The sequence below is a fragment of the Apium graveolens genome, chromosome 11 (genome assembly GCF_009905375.1).
Source record: "Apium graveolens cultivar Ventura chromosome 11, ASM990537v1, whole genome shotgun sequence".
Taxonomy (NCBI): Eukaryota; Viridiplantae; Streptophyta; class Magnoliopsida; order Apiales; family Apiaceae; genus Apium; species Apium graveolens.
In genome coordinates, this window is record NC_133657.1 from 23,450,414 (window position 1) to 23,467,441 (window position 17,028).

Sequence of the window (17,028 nt, forward strand, 5' to 3'; positions counted from 1 at the left end):
CACTTTCATCGTCAAAGCTTAAAGTTGAGCAGCTATAGCAGTAGCTTGATCCACTTCCAGAATTCCTACTACCTTTCCTTGTAACATTCTTTGTGTAGGATTCTGATATTCATTGGCTGCTATTAGCTCAATCAACTCATAAGCTTCATTGCAGCTTTTAGCCCGTCAGTCTCCACCAGATGCTGCATCGAGCATAGGTCTAGATTGTGCACCTAAACCATTATAGAAACAGTTGATAATCATCCAATCAGGCATGCCATGGTGTGGGAACTTCCTTAGCATCTCCTTATATCGATCCCAAGCCTCACACAGAGATTCACCAGTTTGCTGAGCAAATTGAGTAAGAGCATTCCTGATTGCAGCTATCTTCGCCATAGGAAAGAATTCAGTGAGAAAGTTTTGAGCAAGATCCTCCCATTTGGTGATAGACCCCAGTGGTACAGAATGTAACCAATACTTCGCTTTGTCCCTCAAAGAGAATGAGAATAGTCGCAACTCGATAGCATCTTCAGACACATCATTGAACTTGAAAGTGTCGCAGATCTCGATGAAATCCCTGATGTGCATGTTGGGGTCTTCAGTAAGAGAACCCCCAAACTGAACTGAGTTCTGTATCATCTGAATCATGCTCGACTTTATCTCAAAAGTGTTAGCCGTGATGGCTGGCCTGATGATGCTTGACTGAATATCATTGATCTTAGGCTTAGAATAGTCCATCAAATCCTTAGTATTATCTGCTTGATCCCCCATCTCTAATAAATGTAGCTCTTCAATTTTCTCTTCTTCTACTACTTTCTCTTTGTCCTCAAAATCTTCCCTTCGCTCCTCTACAACTTCTTCCTCATCTTTTTCCAGAATTCTCCTACGAACTCGTGAACGCGTTTGCATAAACGATCGCTACATTACCTGAAATATGACAAGAAAAAGAGTAGGTAAGTAACAATGTCCGAGTCAATAAACTTTAACGATCACTGATGACAGACACATAAACTAAAAGTTAACATTGCAGTCCCCGGCAGCGGCGCCAAAAACTTGTTAGGGCTAAACACGCGCTAATAATTCACGCAAGTATACACATTCACAAGTAATATAGAATTGTTTCTAGTTCGTTCCTTCAGAAACTGGCTTTGGTTAACTATGTAATTTATGGACATATGCACCGATGATTTGGTTATTATCCAATGCTAAGACGATAATAATTTGGGTTTGATTATAACTATGAATTAAACTAACAATTATAACTAAGAGAGTAAAGAGAATTGTATATTATATGAGACAGACATAGGATTCTAACTTCATTAAATACTTCATTCAATAGCCTTATTGTTCTTAACCTTAGCATGTAATGGTGATGACACTAATCAGATAACATGAAACTGCTAAATGCCAACTTTCGTTGCACGAATAACATACTACCAGACATCCACAAAAGAGATAGAAGCTGAATAGACACCAATTATATTGAGACCCTATATGTCTATAGAATTTGACAACATAAAGGTGTAAACTACAAGTTATATATCATGATTACACAGGGCAAGTAAGATGGTTAAAATTATGTACGAATCATGCATAATAATAACACATGAACCTATGCTAGCGTGGCAAGTTCTAAATCCTTAAATTCACTATCGCTTCATTAAAGATTAACATGCTATCTTACAAGTTCGCGACTCTTATAAGACTAATAAGCATAACCAATACTAGGTTATCATACAATCACCACACACTAAGGTATCAAAACAAATTAACTAAAGAAATCCATAAGTAAATCCGCTAGAACCCCACGATAATGATTAGCCCATAATCGGACTCATCATCAACGTGGGTTCCGATGAAAGCATGGTATAATAAATATAGTCTTTATACTGATTAAATAACAAAACCAAGTACGAAACAAGAGTAAGGTTCATATAAGAAAACTAGCGTCCAAGTTACAACTTAAAACAAAGATTCACAAGTAAAAACAAGATCTTCTTCGTCTTCATTGAATTGTCCTAACACAGTCTTCTTACGGCTCTCCTTGTGCTCTGGTACGTCTCTCTCTTGAAAACATCCTTTATTTGAATATATATAGCATCCCATGCAAGATAGAAGTCCTCCAATCGTAATTAGATTCTGTGATCCCGACCCGGCGCGGCCGCGCGCTTGACTAGCGCGGGCGCGCTGCATCTCTGACAAACTGGCGCGGCCGCGCGCTTGACCAGCGCGGGCGCGCTGCATCTCTGACAAACTGGCACGGCCGCACGCTTGACCAGCGCGGGTGGGCCATACTTCTGGAAAAAACTTCTGATTTCTTCTTTTCCTTGCTGCTTCGAGCCAACTTTCCACGAGCTTTCATTCCAACACCACCTTAATACCAAATTAACACCAAAACAATGCTATTTCACCTGATTACCTAGATACTGCCTAAAATGCAAAAACACTAGAAAACACATTAAAACACCAACAACTTGAGTACAGATGCATCAATTCAAAGCTTAATAGAGCATTATAAAGTGTCATAAATGGCACTCAACAAATATGCATACTTGGTTCCTGCATTTAGATAATTTTGACATCATCAATTGGAACTTGTCCATAATTCCATAATGAACAAGTAGGGGGAGATTGTTAGGACCAATTGATGATATCAAACAGAAACTATCAGAAGCATCAACGGATGATGACTACAAGCATGAACGAATGATGAGTAGAAGCATCAACGAATGATGATATCGACGGATGTTGGTATTCGATGGATGATGATGTCAACGGGTGATGAGATCAGTATTTGTCACATTAGTTGATCTTTGAAAAGGAAAAAGAAACAGGAATATAAGGGCGGTGGATGACTTTATCTCAGAAGCAATTATATAGGTTTTCTTGTTGTTAATAGAATATGATTCCTTATACATTGATAGTTGTACTCTATAAAAGCATAGTTTAGGTTCATGCTATATGCATTGTGACATTGTTATCTCTTTCGCATAACCTAGTAGCTCTCAAGGATATTAGTTCATCCTTTCGAGAGAGTACTTGTGTAATAAGTTTTTATAAGATTTTTATATAAAAACTGTTTGATTATGTTGAAACTTTGTCTAGTTGATCGAATTAACTGTATTCGCCTCCTGTTAGTCGCTAAACATGCGCTAACCGCAAGTATACGAATTCGCAAGTAGTATATAATCTTTTCTACTTCGTTCCCATAGAGACTATATTGGTTAACTATCTAATTTATGCAACTAAGCACCAATGTATGGTTATTATCTAATGCTAAGACGATAACAAATTGAGGTTGTTTATAACTAAGAATTATACTAACAATTATAACTACGATAATAAGATTGACTGAATTGATATATATGACAAACATGGGATTCTAATTTTATTAAATACTTCATTCAATAGCCTTATTATTCTTAACCTTAGCATGCAATGGTGATGACACTAATCAGATAACACGAAACTGATAAACGCCAACTTTCGTTGCACGAGTAGCATTTTACCAGACATCCACAAAAGAGATAGAAGTTGAATAGGCACCAATTATATTGAGACCCTATATATCTATAGAATTTGACAACATAACAATTTAAGCACAAATTATCTATCTTGATTACATGGGGCAAGTAAGATGGTTAAAATTACCTATGAATTATGCATAACAATGACATGAACCTATGCTAGCATGGCAAGTTCTAAATCCTTAAATTCACTTTCGCTTCATTAAGAATTAACACGCTATTTTATAAGTTCGCGACGCTCATAAGATGAATAAGCACAACCAATACTAGGATATCATACATTCACCATATACTAAGGCATAAAATAATTTAACTAAAGAAATCCATAAATAAATCCGTTAAAACCCCACGATAACGATTAGCCCATAATCGGACTCATCATCAACGTGGGTTCCGATGAAAACATGATATAGCAAACGTAGTCTTTATACGAATAAATAAAACCAAGTACAAACGAGATTATAGGTTCAGAAAAACAAGAAACAAGCATCCAAATTACAACTCAAACAAATATTCACAAGAATAAACTAGAGCATCTTCGCCTTCGTTGAATTGTGCCAAAAGGTCTCTTGCCATCTTCTCCTTGCGCTCTGGTCCGTCTCTGACTTCTTGTTATTAAAAACGACCTAAGATACGTTTATATAGCAGTGCATGCATCCCGGGAGTCCAGCAATTCGAATTATAAAAGAATCAGGATTTGTTTATCCCGACCCAGCGTGGCCGCGCGCTTCAACAGTGCGGGCGCGCCGACTTCCTGCTGCATGGTGCGCCCGCGCGCTTCAACAACAGGGTTGCGCCGATCTTCTGCCAGTTTATTTCTTCTCCTTTATTCCTTGCAGCTTCGAGCCAATCTTCCAAGCTTTTACTCAAACACATCCTAAACACCATATTAGCATTAAAACCATGCTAATTCACCTGATTCATGAAGTAAAGCCTGAATTACAAAAACAGTCGAAAACACGTTAAAACAAAAATAACTTGAGTACAAATACACCAACTCAAAGCTTATTATAGCATAAATAAGTGTCATAAATGCCACTTAACACACCCCCAAACTTGAATCGATGCTTGTCCTCAAGCATAAACAGACTCAAAGAACAAGAAACAAAAATGCATGAATGCAACTATATGAATGTAACGATCCCATTGAATAACTCAACCAACCAACAAGCAACATATCAACAGATGCAATCATTCGCATAAAGATCAATCAAATCCTACAAATCAACTTACAAACTAGAGACGTGTGTGTGTGAAGATGCGTACAAATATATTATCGCAGCTAGATCAATAATCATGACTCACTACTCATCAAGGAAATTGCAAGGTTATAAATAAAATAAAAAGCTAGACTCAAAATAACTTATAACACTTCAATTCTTATATTGGAGTTTATATGGATTCATGCTTTTATTCTCAACAACATAACACAAATATGTTTATTTGACCGTGCAATGAATGAGGTCCACACAAGATGTGGCGCCCCAAAATCCGGGGTCAGGAATCTCGGAGGCCACGCCATCTAAACTATTACAACCACACAACTCACACTACAATATAGAAATACTCACGCTTCATGACCCCACACTTATCACACACACACTTACAGGTTATTGTCTTGGAAACGAACCATTCATAACTAGAGTAATTTCAACCATCAAGTGATAATTATTACAACCCAAAAGTGATTTATTCTTACCGGGGAGTAACCTTTAAGTAAGGCTAGTCCTTCGGCCAAATGTATATTTCTTGTTTATTACCTTACATAAGTAATACTTATAAATAAGCCGAACTAAAAATTAATCCAGCTTATTCGGACTACCTGTGGTACACCACCAAACAATCTACGGAACAGCTGGCCATTTCCTACCCGTTTCCTGGTTGTGGTACTCATGGCAGGCATTTTGATTCGTTGTAGTGTTGTGTCAATTTTAAGAAAACAAGTGTGAGCTATAATGCCCAGCATAATAATGTAAAGTATGAAAATGACTGTATGATAACTTACGTAAAACATCATATATGATAATTATGTTTTATTCAAAAATAGTTTTCCTTGGTAATACAAACCTTCTTATGAAAAAATTCTTTTAGGGGATTTTAATATCCTGCGAATACCTTAATAGTAATCCCAGCATCTAGGCTTGGGTTACGGTATTGCATCACAATTCCAATTGGAAGAATTAGGACATTCGTTGGAGCCACCGCATACGATGATCAGTCGTACTGCGATAAAAATAACCTTTTCTACTAGTAGAATGATGACACCTTCGTATCCTGGTTATCACCCTGGCCGCATTCGGGCTACGTGTCCCATTTCGGGTATACACACACTTCGCAGGTCCTTAGGTACATATATTACCGTCTCCTACGGTACCAGTAGTCTATCCAATACACGACGTACTTAGATCATACCCCTCCCTTGTCCTTTAGTAAATCCTATCATATCTCGAGAACTCGAACCACATCGAAGTTCCTCCAAGCATTTTCCTTGTTTATAGGCATAGCTTTACTTCATATATATATATATGTACTTCCTAAAGTTTTCGGAGGAAGTACTAGGAATGTGAGTTGACCGTTGTCAACTGATAATAAAATAAGGGGGGAAAGTTTCCCTTTGAAACTATATTCAAAATAAGTCGAGATAATATTCTCCGACGATCTGAAATTATCCGAATGATTTTCTGAAAATCAGAAGGTATTTGAAATAAGGTTTCATGATTTTTAAATCATAAATAAACCCTTTAATGAATAATAATTAATTAAATAACAATCGATAAATAAATAAACCTCGAATAAGTTTACTCTCTAAAAGAATAATTAAAATAATCTTCCTCAACTAGTTTATGTCTACGTAGTTAATAATCTTTAATGATTAATCAGGTTTGAAATAAATAATTTTTGGGGTATACTACTCCCATGATAAAAGAATAGGTACATAGTATTTATTATTCGAACAATAAAATATAGTTGAGGGAATATGATCATTAGGAAATCGTTTTAATAAAAGTTCGAGGTATTTTTAATGTCTCGTAAGTGGACGTTGAGTACCTTTAAAACGTGCTACTATGGACTTATAATCATCCTATAATATCACCGGAATGATTCCCGAGTTTTCATCTTAAAATCTCGACCGACTCTCAGTCTTATAATCATACGTCACGCTTAAAGTGGAATTAAATATTTTACGATATATACTTATCGTACAATATCGCTACATTATGCGAAAATTCAACAACTACGTATCATGGCAAGCATGGTATTTATGCAATGATAGTAAAACAATCCTTTCACAACACAACAGTAAAATGGAGTTTGGTTTGTAAACTTGCCTGGGTATCTTGAGGTGGAGGATGCTCTAGGTTCCGCTCGGAAATCTATAACCATAAACACAATTCATTTCGTTATGTCCCGTTCTAATTTACGGCGACTCGCTCTCACATGCTACTTATTATGCACCCTCTCAACTTATACTAGCCTTATTATTATTTTAAGTCATTATTCACATTATAGTCGCTTTATTTTTCTAAGTATCTTAGGTTTATTCTCATTATCGCCGTCAGCTCCGCTTATGGATTCTACGATTTCTAATCGCGCGGTCTCGGCTCCGATATTTTTATAAAATTGAGAAATAATTATTTTCACTTGAAATTTTTATGGTAGTTAAAAAAACCGATATGTTACTCTCTGTAAAATTTTTATGATTTATGAACACATTTAACTTGATCCTTTATATTTTCAAAATTCGTAATTTGTGCAGTTTTTATTGCGTAAATTACTTTTAGTAAAACGACCATAACTTTTGATCCGTGAATCAGAATCAAGCGATTCAAGCGCCTAAACGATCCTTATAAAATTTTCAATCATAATCAAGGGTTAGTTATCAAGAAACTACAGTTTAAATCTTCGGGACTTTCTGCAGAATCTTAAAGTTACGATTCGTTGGTTTTAACGGAGTTACGTTTACGATCGGGGTTTCGTTTACGCCCTAACTCTTAACACAACGACCAACAATCATCATTTCATCATCAATACTCAAAATTCTATCAAGAACATCATGTTCTTGAGGCACAATAATCAACCTTAAATCTACTTAACTTAAACATCAAGATTTCATCACTACTGATTCTAAAACTAGGTTTATAACTACATACTAAATGGATCTTAAAAATGAATCTTAAATAAAGTTGGGCCAAAGATTTTTACCTTTCTTGAAATATTGAGATGTGTTCTTAAGGATGGTGATGGCTTGGAAGTGCTTGGTATGATTTTTGAAACCTAAAACCACCATTGAAATCAAGAAACCAAAGAGGAGTTACTATTCATACTATTCACTAGTGACTTTCTTGATTTTATTTCACCCATCAAACCTTGATAAAAAGGGATGAAAGAATTTTCTTACCTTAGTTTGATTGCTAGGAAGCTTTAGAATTAATGGGATGATTTTACCATGGCTAGATTTTGAGATTTGAATTTGGATTTCTCCCTTTTTGTTTCTTGAAGGCCAAATGGAAGCAATGAAGGGGTGGGGGTATTTATGCTTGCTTCTCTTGGTTGCTTCTCTTGGTTGTTTCTAGGAAATGGGGGTGATATCTTTCCTTGATTTTTATTCTTCCTAGTATAGCATTCTAGGTTTATTCCTTGTTGCAAATCTTGGGGACAAAATCCAAGTAGATTGCTAGGTTACAAGCTAACTACATGTGTTAGCTTCCTTAGGACACTATTTTGACTAGCTTGCTTGATCATCCTATGGTTAGCTTACTATTTGAAAAAGTAACCATGGTTACTTTCTTACCATGGTTTAGTTAGTGCGTTACGTTTATTTAATCGTTTACGCGTTCGCTCTTTTGCTTAAACGTTTTCGTAATACTTACTCATAAATAATTCGCGACGTAATTCCTTTCTTATTTATTTCTTATATTTTGAATTATCATACTTGAATATAAATCCGTAGGGTTTTAATCTTGGAATTATATTGTGATTCCCGTAATCCTCGATGAGTTGTAAATACGGTCGTTTTTCAAAGTTCATTTTCTTCGAAAACTTATAGCGTTTACATACACCCATTTGGTACGTATAATCGTAATATCAACTCCGAAACTCATTTTCTCATGTACTACATAGTGTGGGCTCAAAAGTTTTTCCCGTCCGTCAGGATTACTATTCATTAAACGTTTTACAAGGTCTCAAAATTTTGAGTTATTACAGTCTTCCCCTCTAACAAGGGTTCCGTCCCGGAATCAATTAGAAAATAAGTGGGGATATCTATTCCTCATTGCGTCTTCAAGTTTCCAAGTTGACTCTTCGACATTTTGATTTCTCCATAAGTTTCGAACCAGCTTTACAGTCTTGTTCCTCAGCACTTGTTCTTTTTGGTCCATTATCCTTACTGGCTGCTCGATGTAGGTCAGGTTTGGTTGTAAATCTACCTGCTCGTATTCTATTACATGTCATGCATCTGCATGGTACTTCCTTAACATGGACACGTGGAACATGTTGTGCACTTGTTGCAAATAAGAGGCAAGGCGAGCTCGTAAGCTAGAGGTCCTATTCTCCTCAAAATTTCAAAGGGTCCTATGAATCTGGGACTCAGCTTCCCTTTCTTCCCAAATCTCATCACTCCTTTCCACGGAGATACCTTCAATAGCACAGAATCTCCTACTTCATATTCCCTATCATTCCTGGTCTGGTCGGCGTACTTCTTTTGTCTGTCCTGGGCTGCTACCAGTCTTTTCCTGATGAGTCCTACCATTTCCTTGGTCTGCTGGACTAACTCTGGTCCTAATATCTTGTGTTCTCCAACTTCGTCCCAACATAGGGGAGAGCGACATCTTCTTCCGTAAAGAGCTTCATATGGGGGCATTCCTATGCTAGCGTGCTAGCTATTGTTGTAAGCAAATTCGATCAGGTGTAAGTGGTCATCCCAATTTCCTTTGAAATCAATGTCACACACTCATAGCATATCTTCTAGGGTCTGAATAGTCCTTTCACTTTGTCCATCAGTCTGGGGGTGGTAGGCGGTACTCATGTTTAGTCTGGTGCCTACGCATTCCTGGAAGCTTCTCCAAAATTGGGAATTAAACCTTGGGTCCCTATCTGACACTATGGCTACCGGAACGCCATGTCTAACTACAATTTCCTTCAAGTAAATATCCACCAACTTGTCTACGGTGTATCTTTCGTTGATTGGTAGAAAGTGTGCGGACTTGGTCAATCTATCTATGACAACCCATATGGCATCGTGATTGGTCTTTGTTCTTGGTAAGCCTGTCACAAGATCCATGGCTATATGCTCCCATTTCCATTCCGGAATTTTCAGGGGCCATAACAGTCCACTAGGTCGCTGATGTTCAGCCTTCACTCTCTGGAATGTCAAGCACTTGCTGACTCACTCTGCCACTTCTTTTTTTATATTAGGCCACCAATAATATTCCTTAAGGTCACGGTACATCTTCGTACTTCCTGGGTGGATTGAATATCTAGAGCTGTGCCCTTCGTGTAGCAGCTCATCCTTTAACTCTTGCACATTTGGAATCCAAATTCGGGACGCATACCTCATGATTCCTTTTCTCGTCCTTCTCGCATCTCACTTCTTCACCGGTCAATGTTCCTCTTTCTTCACTCATCTTCTTTTCCTGACATACTCGCATCTTTTCAGTCAGCTCTGGAACTAGCTTAATCTCAAATAATCCTTCCGTTCCCTTACCGGTCATTCTCACGTCAATTTCCATCTTCTCAAATTCTTTAATTAACTCCTCCGATGTCATTATCATCTTGAGTCTTTCCTTCCTACTAAGAGCGTCAGCCACCACATTGGCTTTACACGGGTGATACAAAATTTCACAGTCGTAGTCTTTTATCAACTCTAACCATCTCCTCTGTCTCATGTTCAGTTCCTTCTGAGTGAAAATATATTTGAGGCTTTTATGGTCAGTGTAGATCACACATTTCTCACCGTACAGGTAGTGTCTCCAAATTTTTAGGGCAAACACTATGGTTGCTAATTCTAGATCATGCGTAGGGTATCGTCTCTCATATTCCTTCAATTGTCGAGAGGCATACGCTATAACTTTGCCGTTTTGCATCAGTACACATCCTAATCCTTTAAGCTATGTGTCGCTGTATATCACAAACTCTCCCTTTCCATCGGGAAAAGCGAGCACTGGTGCTAACACCAGCCTCCTTTTTAGTTCTTGAAAACTTTCCTCATATTTCTCTGTCCATACAAGCTTTTCTGTCTTCCGGGTAAGTCTAGTCAGTGGACCGGCTATCTTAGCAAAATCTTGCATGAACCTTCGGTAATATCCTGCTAAACCCACAAAACGCCTAACCTCTGTTGGGGTAGTTGGTCTTTCCCAATTAGATACCGCCTCTATTTTGGCAGGGTCAACTAAAACTCCTTTGCTACTCACCACATGTCCTAAAATCTGAACTTTTCTCAACCAAAACTCGCATTTCGAGAACTTGGCATATAATTTCTCATTCCTCAAGATTTCTAAGACTATCCTCAAATGTTCTGCATGTTCTTGCTCTGTCTTTGAGTAGATCAGAATATCATCTATAAAAACTATCACACATATATCCAGGTACTTTTTGAACACTCTGTTCATCAAATCCATAAAGGCTGTGTGTGCATTGGTTAACCCAAACGACATGACTAAGAACTCATAGTGTCCATACCTAGTGCGAAAAGTGGTCTTCGGTATATCTTCCGGTTTGATTTTCAACTGGTGGTATCCTGTTCTCAAATCTATTTTGGAAAAATGTACAGCTGCCTTGAGTTGGTCGAATAGGTCATCAATTCTGGGGAGAGGGTACCTATTCTTAATAGTCAGATTATTCAGCTCTCGATAGTCTATGCATAATCTCATACTGCCGTCCTTTTTCTTTACGAACAGTACTGGCGCTCCCCATGGCGACACACTGGGTCTTATCATTCCGTTATCTAATAACTCTTACAGTTGAGAAGCTAGTTCCTTCATCTCAACTGGGGCTAGTCTATATGGGGCCTTGGATACTGGTGTCGTTCCTGGTGCTAATTCTATAGCGAACTCTATTTCTCGGTCAGGTGGCAACCCTGGTAAGTTCTCTGGAAATACATCCTCGAATTCATTTACTACGGGTATGTCCTGTATATTAGGGGCTTCCTTTTTGGTATCTACCACATAAGCCAAATAGGCCTCGCTTCCCTTCCTTAACAATCTTTTTGCTTGTAGCATAGTCAGGAATTTCTGGTTTTGTCGTCGACCTCTAAACACTACTTCTTTTTCATTTTGCACTCTTATCTTTACTCTCTTCCGTTCATAATCTATTTGCGCTCCGTTACTGGATAACCAATCCATTCCTAAGATTACATCAAATTCTCCTAACGCGAATGGGATTAGGTCAACCTCGAAGACCTTCCCTTCTAATTTCAACTTGCACTTAGGGTGTACTTGATTTACATGAATTATTTCTTTGTTTGCTATTTCCACTTGTAATATCTCACGTAAGGGTATGGCATTAAGTTTTAACTTTCTGGAAAAATCTTGAGATATAAAAGATTTGGTTGCTCCAGAGTCAAATAGGATATTTGCATGTTTGGAATTTAACAAAAGGGTACCTGCTATCATGTCGGTGTTTCGGACAGCATCCTGAACAGTCATGTTGAAGGTCCTAGCAGCTGGGGGTCGGTTGGATGCAGCTCTGCTCATACCTGAGACTGGGGGCTTCATTATCGGGCAATCATTCCTCATATGTCATACTTTCCCACATTGGAAACATGTCTTGCTATATTGGGGACAGTTGTTGGCAAGGTGTCCGGGTTGGTCGCACCTGTAACATTTTAGAGGGGCTCTTGCCTGGTTGCATATCTCAAGGTGTCTTCTCTTACAGGTCTAGCACTCTGGTATTGGGGCGCGGGGTTGGCTATGAAATATTGACCTAGATTGTCCGCCACCCTGGTCAACACTCTCGCTTGGGGCCTTTCTGAATCCGGGGCCTCGCGCAGGTTGGGACACCGCTCCCCTGACGAACCTGCTTGGAAGGCTCCTGTTCTCGGTTCCTATTCCTTGGCTTCCTATCTTCCTTTTCCTATTTTCCTTTTCCTTCACACTCTGCTCACTGCCAGCTTCAACAATCGAGGCTTTCTGCACTAAGGTGGCATAGTCTGTCAGCTCTAACACCGTCACTCAGTTTTGGATCCATTGTTTCAGACCAAGCTGAAACCTTCACGCTTTCTTCTCTTCGGTATTCACAAATTCAGGCACAAATCTCGATAACTCAGTAAATTTGGCTTCATATTCTGCTACAGTCATCTTATCATGTTTCAACTCCAGAAACTTAATCTCCTTCTGGGTCTCCATAAACCTAGGGAAATACTTGTCTAAGAACAGTCGGGTAAATCTATCCCATAGGATCACATCATCGGTCTCTAGGTTTCGTTTGGACTCCCACCAGTAGTTAGCTTCTCCCTTCAGCATGTAAGACGCGAAAATGGTCTTGTGTCGTTCCTCAACACCTAGTATCTCGAAGGACTTTTCTATCTCTTTGAGCCAGGCCCGTGCTTCAACGGGGTCGGCCGATCCTAGAAACTCTAGGGGTTTGAGAGATTTGAAGGCCCTAAAGGCAGTGGCTGCAGTTTGTTGGGCAATATGTGGCTATGGTGGAATAGGCTGTTGGTTCAGATTTGCTTTTAGCAGTTCCATAAATTCATTCATGGGGTTTCCTCCCTGATGGGTATCCTCAGCCTCTCCTTCTACATATTCTTCCTCATCGTATTCATTATAGTCTAAGTCCTCTTCACTGTCTTTATTTACTACAGGCTCATGTTCATTCCATTGTTGGTTAACAGATTCTGCGGGCTGTGCCCTGGTTCCTCTTCTACGGGTGGCATTGTTCTGATAATGAAAATTGGTCAACATAGTTGTAATTATAACAGTTGGATTATTTTATTCATATGTAAGCATGTCATTTATTATCTAACATGTTTTTTTATAAAGTACAATAATATGGACGTCAATTTCTTAATAACTGCTTAGATATATTTCATAAGGTCTCCCGCTTATATCTTGGGGACAAAACAACTAGCTGAGTTCATACATGCCTGATTACAATACATTACTACTAGTCCTGAATACTGAAATGAAAATACATAAGTCGTGTACCCTGAAGGGCTAAGAACGCTATCTACTACTAGTTATCCTATCATAATTGGTGATAAGTCACCCAGCCTTCTTCAAGGTCCATATCTAGTCACTAGTCCCTCAGTCACTATCATTGCCCGTGAGGTCACGCACCCTCCTCATCGCTCCTGCCTACATCAGCTCTGCATCAACTACCGGCATGTATCCTCCAATCGCTGTCATCCTCATCTGAACCCTGGTACGGAGCTCGATCCCATCGATCTCTCCGCGGGCTATGGCCGGGGAAGCAGCTCTGAAATCCCCTGGGTATCCTAGTCGGGTGGCTCTCTCATCTGTCAGTGCCTGGCGTAACTCCACAATACGAGCAGATGCCGCAGTGATCTCAGCGTTAAGCTGATCCACTATCCAGTCATGTACAGCTACATGTATGGTCGCCGGTGGTGGTAGAGGTGAATCTGGGTCGCTAGAGGATATATCATAAACCTCATGGATCCATGAACATATCCCCTCATCCTCATCATCATCAGTATAGGGCATAGGGCTCTGAATCCCTGAGGGTGGTGTAGGAGAGCGAATAGTCGGGTGGGGGTACATCTCTACATCCCTCCAGCCTATGCCAACTCCCTGAGTCATCTCAACGCCATTAGCTATGGGGACAGGAAGGTCAGTCTCCTCCTCTAGAACATCCTGAGTAGGGTCATCATCTAAATCATCAATGGGTGGGCTTTCTGGCTCGGGAGTAGGGTCACGCTCAGGAACCATGACATCATTAACAGGGTCAATCTCCCTCCTAGGCTCCACTAGTACCTGACACAATAGGCAAGGTGTTACTAACTTAGAGTCGGAATTCCCTTGAGGGTAAAACTGTCAAGACTACCCGTGTAGTCCGACGATGAACTCGAGTTGAGTTCTAATTGATTATTTTATTATTCCTTTATCTACGTATTTTATGTCCTATCATTTCCAAGATTTGATAACCTAAGGCTCTGATACCATTTTTGTGGCGCCCCAAAATCCGGGGTTAGGAATCTCGGAGGCCATGCCATCTAAACTATTACAACCACACAACTCACACTACAATATATAAATACTCAAGCTTCACGACCCCACACTTATCACACACACACTTACAGGTTATTGTCTTGGATATGAACCATTCATAACTAGAGTAATTTCAACCATTAAGTGATAATTATTACAACCCAAAAGTGATTTAGTCTTACCGGGGAGTAACCTTTAAGTAAGGCTAGTCCTCCGGCCAAATGTATGTTTCTTCTTTACTACCTTACATAAGTCATACTTATAAATAAGCTGAACGAAAAACAACTGAAAACTAATCCAGCTTATTCGGACTACCTGTGGTACAACACCAAACAATCTACGGAACAACTGGCCATTTCCTAGCTGTGGTTTCATGGCAGGCATCTTGATTCAGTGTTGTGTTGTGTCAATTTTAAGAAAACAAGTGTGATCTATAATGCCCAACATAATAATGTACAGTATGAAAATGACTGTATGATAACTTACGTAAAACATCATATATGATAATTATGTTTTATTCGAAAATAGTTTTCCTTGGTGATACACACCTTCTTATGAAAACAATTCTTTTAGGGGATTTTAATATCATGCGAATACCTTAATAGTAATCCCCACACCTAGGCTTAGGTTACGGTATTGCATCATAATTCCAATAGGAAGAATTAGGACATTCGTTGGAGCCACCGCATACGATGATCAGTCATACTGCGATAAAAGTAACCTTTTCTACTAGTAGAAGGATGACACCTTCGTATCCTGGTTATCACCCTGGCCGCATCCGGACTACGTGTCCCATTTCGGGTATACACACACTTCGCAGATCCTAAGGTACATATTGTACCATCTCCTACGGTACCAATAGTTTATCCAATACACGAAGTACTTGGATCCTACCCATCCCTTGTCCTTTAGGAAATCCTATCGTATCTCGAGAACTCGAACCACATCGAAGTTCCCTCAAGCATTTTCCTTGTTGATAGGCATAGCTTTACTTCATATATATATATGTACTTTCGAAAGTTTTCGGAGGAAGTACTAGGAATGTGAGTTGACCGTTGTCAACAGATAATTAAATAAGGGGGGGAAGTTTCTCTTTGAAACTATATTCAAAATAAATCGAAATAATATTTTTCGACGATCTGAAATTATCCGAATGATTTTCCGAAAATTAGAAGGTATTTTAAATCAGGTCCTATGATTTTTAAATCATAAATAAACCCTTTAATGAATAATAATTAATTAAATAACAATCGATAAATAAATAAACCTCGAATGAGTTTACTCTCTAAAACAATATTTAAAATAATCTTCCTCAACTAGTTTATGTCTACGTAGTTAATAATCTTTAATGATTAATCAGGTTTGAAATAAATAATTTTTGGGGTATACTACTCTCATGATAAAAGAATAGGTACATAGTATTTATTATTCTAACAATAAAATATAGTTGAGGGAATATGATCGTTAAGAAACCGTTTTAATAAAAGTTCAAGGTATTTTTAATGTGTCATAAGTGGACGTTGAGTCCCTTTAAAATATACTACTATGGACTTATAATCGTCCTATAATATCACCGGAATGATTCCCGAGTTTTCATCTTAAAATCTCGACCGACTCTCGGTCTTCTAATCATACGTCACGCTTAAAGCGGAATTAAATATTTTACAATATATACTTATCGTACAACATCGCTACATTATGCAAAAATTCAACAACTACGTATCACGGCAAGCATGGTATTTATGGAATGATAGTAAAAAAATCCTTTCACGACACAACAGTAAAATGGAGTTGGGTTTGTAAACTTTCCTGGTGTTATGGATAAAAAACTAAGGTTATTATTTGCTATATTTATTACTAAGATTCGGGAGCTCAGGGCCTTTAATGGCTGCTCTCGTGTTTCGTGGCTCGATCTGCCTTTACGAGATGTCTACGTATCTCTGTGAATTAGAGAATCAAGCCAAAAAATATAGTTCTGATTTGTGGGGTGAGGCCCCGTATATAGATGTTGGGAGCCCTTGAATTGGACTTGGTATAGGAGACTTGGTGGGCAAGTCTCATAATTAGAATGGACTTTGGAGTCCTAGATAGTAGGAAACTGATACCTTATCCTTTTAGGTCCCCTTGAGTCTAATCTCTAAGGATTTATATCCTTATCGGGACTCTTCTCAACATCTGATTTTTTCCTTATTAATTAATTACAAAATTAATTAATAATCAGGGCTTTTGGGCCTTTTTTATTCCATCAGGCCTGATCTGGTCCATCAGGCTTAACCTTTCTGGTCTAAGTATCGTGTATCTTTTTATTGGGCCTAGCAGTCCACAGCTTGTACAATTAATACAGTATTTAATTACACAAT

General features: G+C 38.6%; 1 non-coding gene across 1 annotated transcript; it reads left to right on the forward strand.

Moving 5' to 3' along the window:
- Positions 1 to 253: 253 nt before the first annotated feature.
- On the forward strand, positions 254 to 360 carry LOC141699237 (small nucleolar RNA R71). Its single transcript, XR_012565713.1, has one exon. It is a non-coding gene; the product is annotated as a small nucleolar RNA R71 (small nucleolar RNA).
- The last annotated feature ends 16,668 nt before the right edge of the window (positions 361 to 17,028 follow it).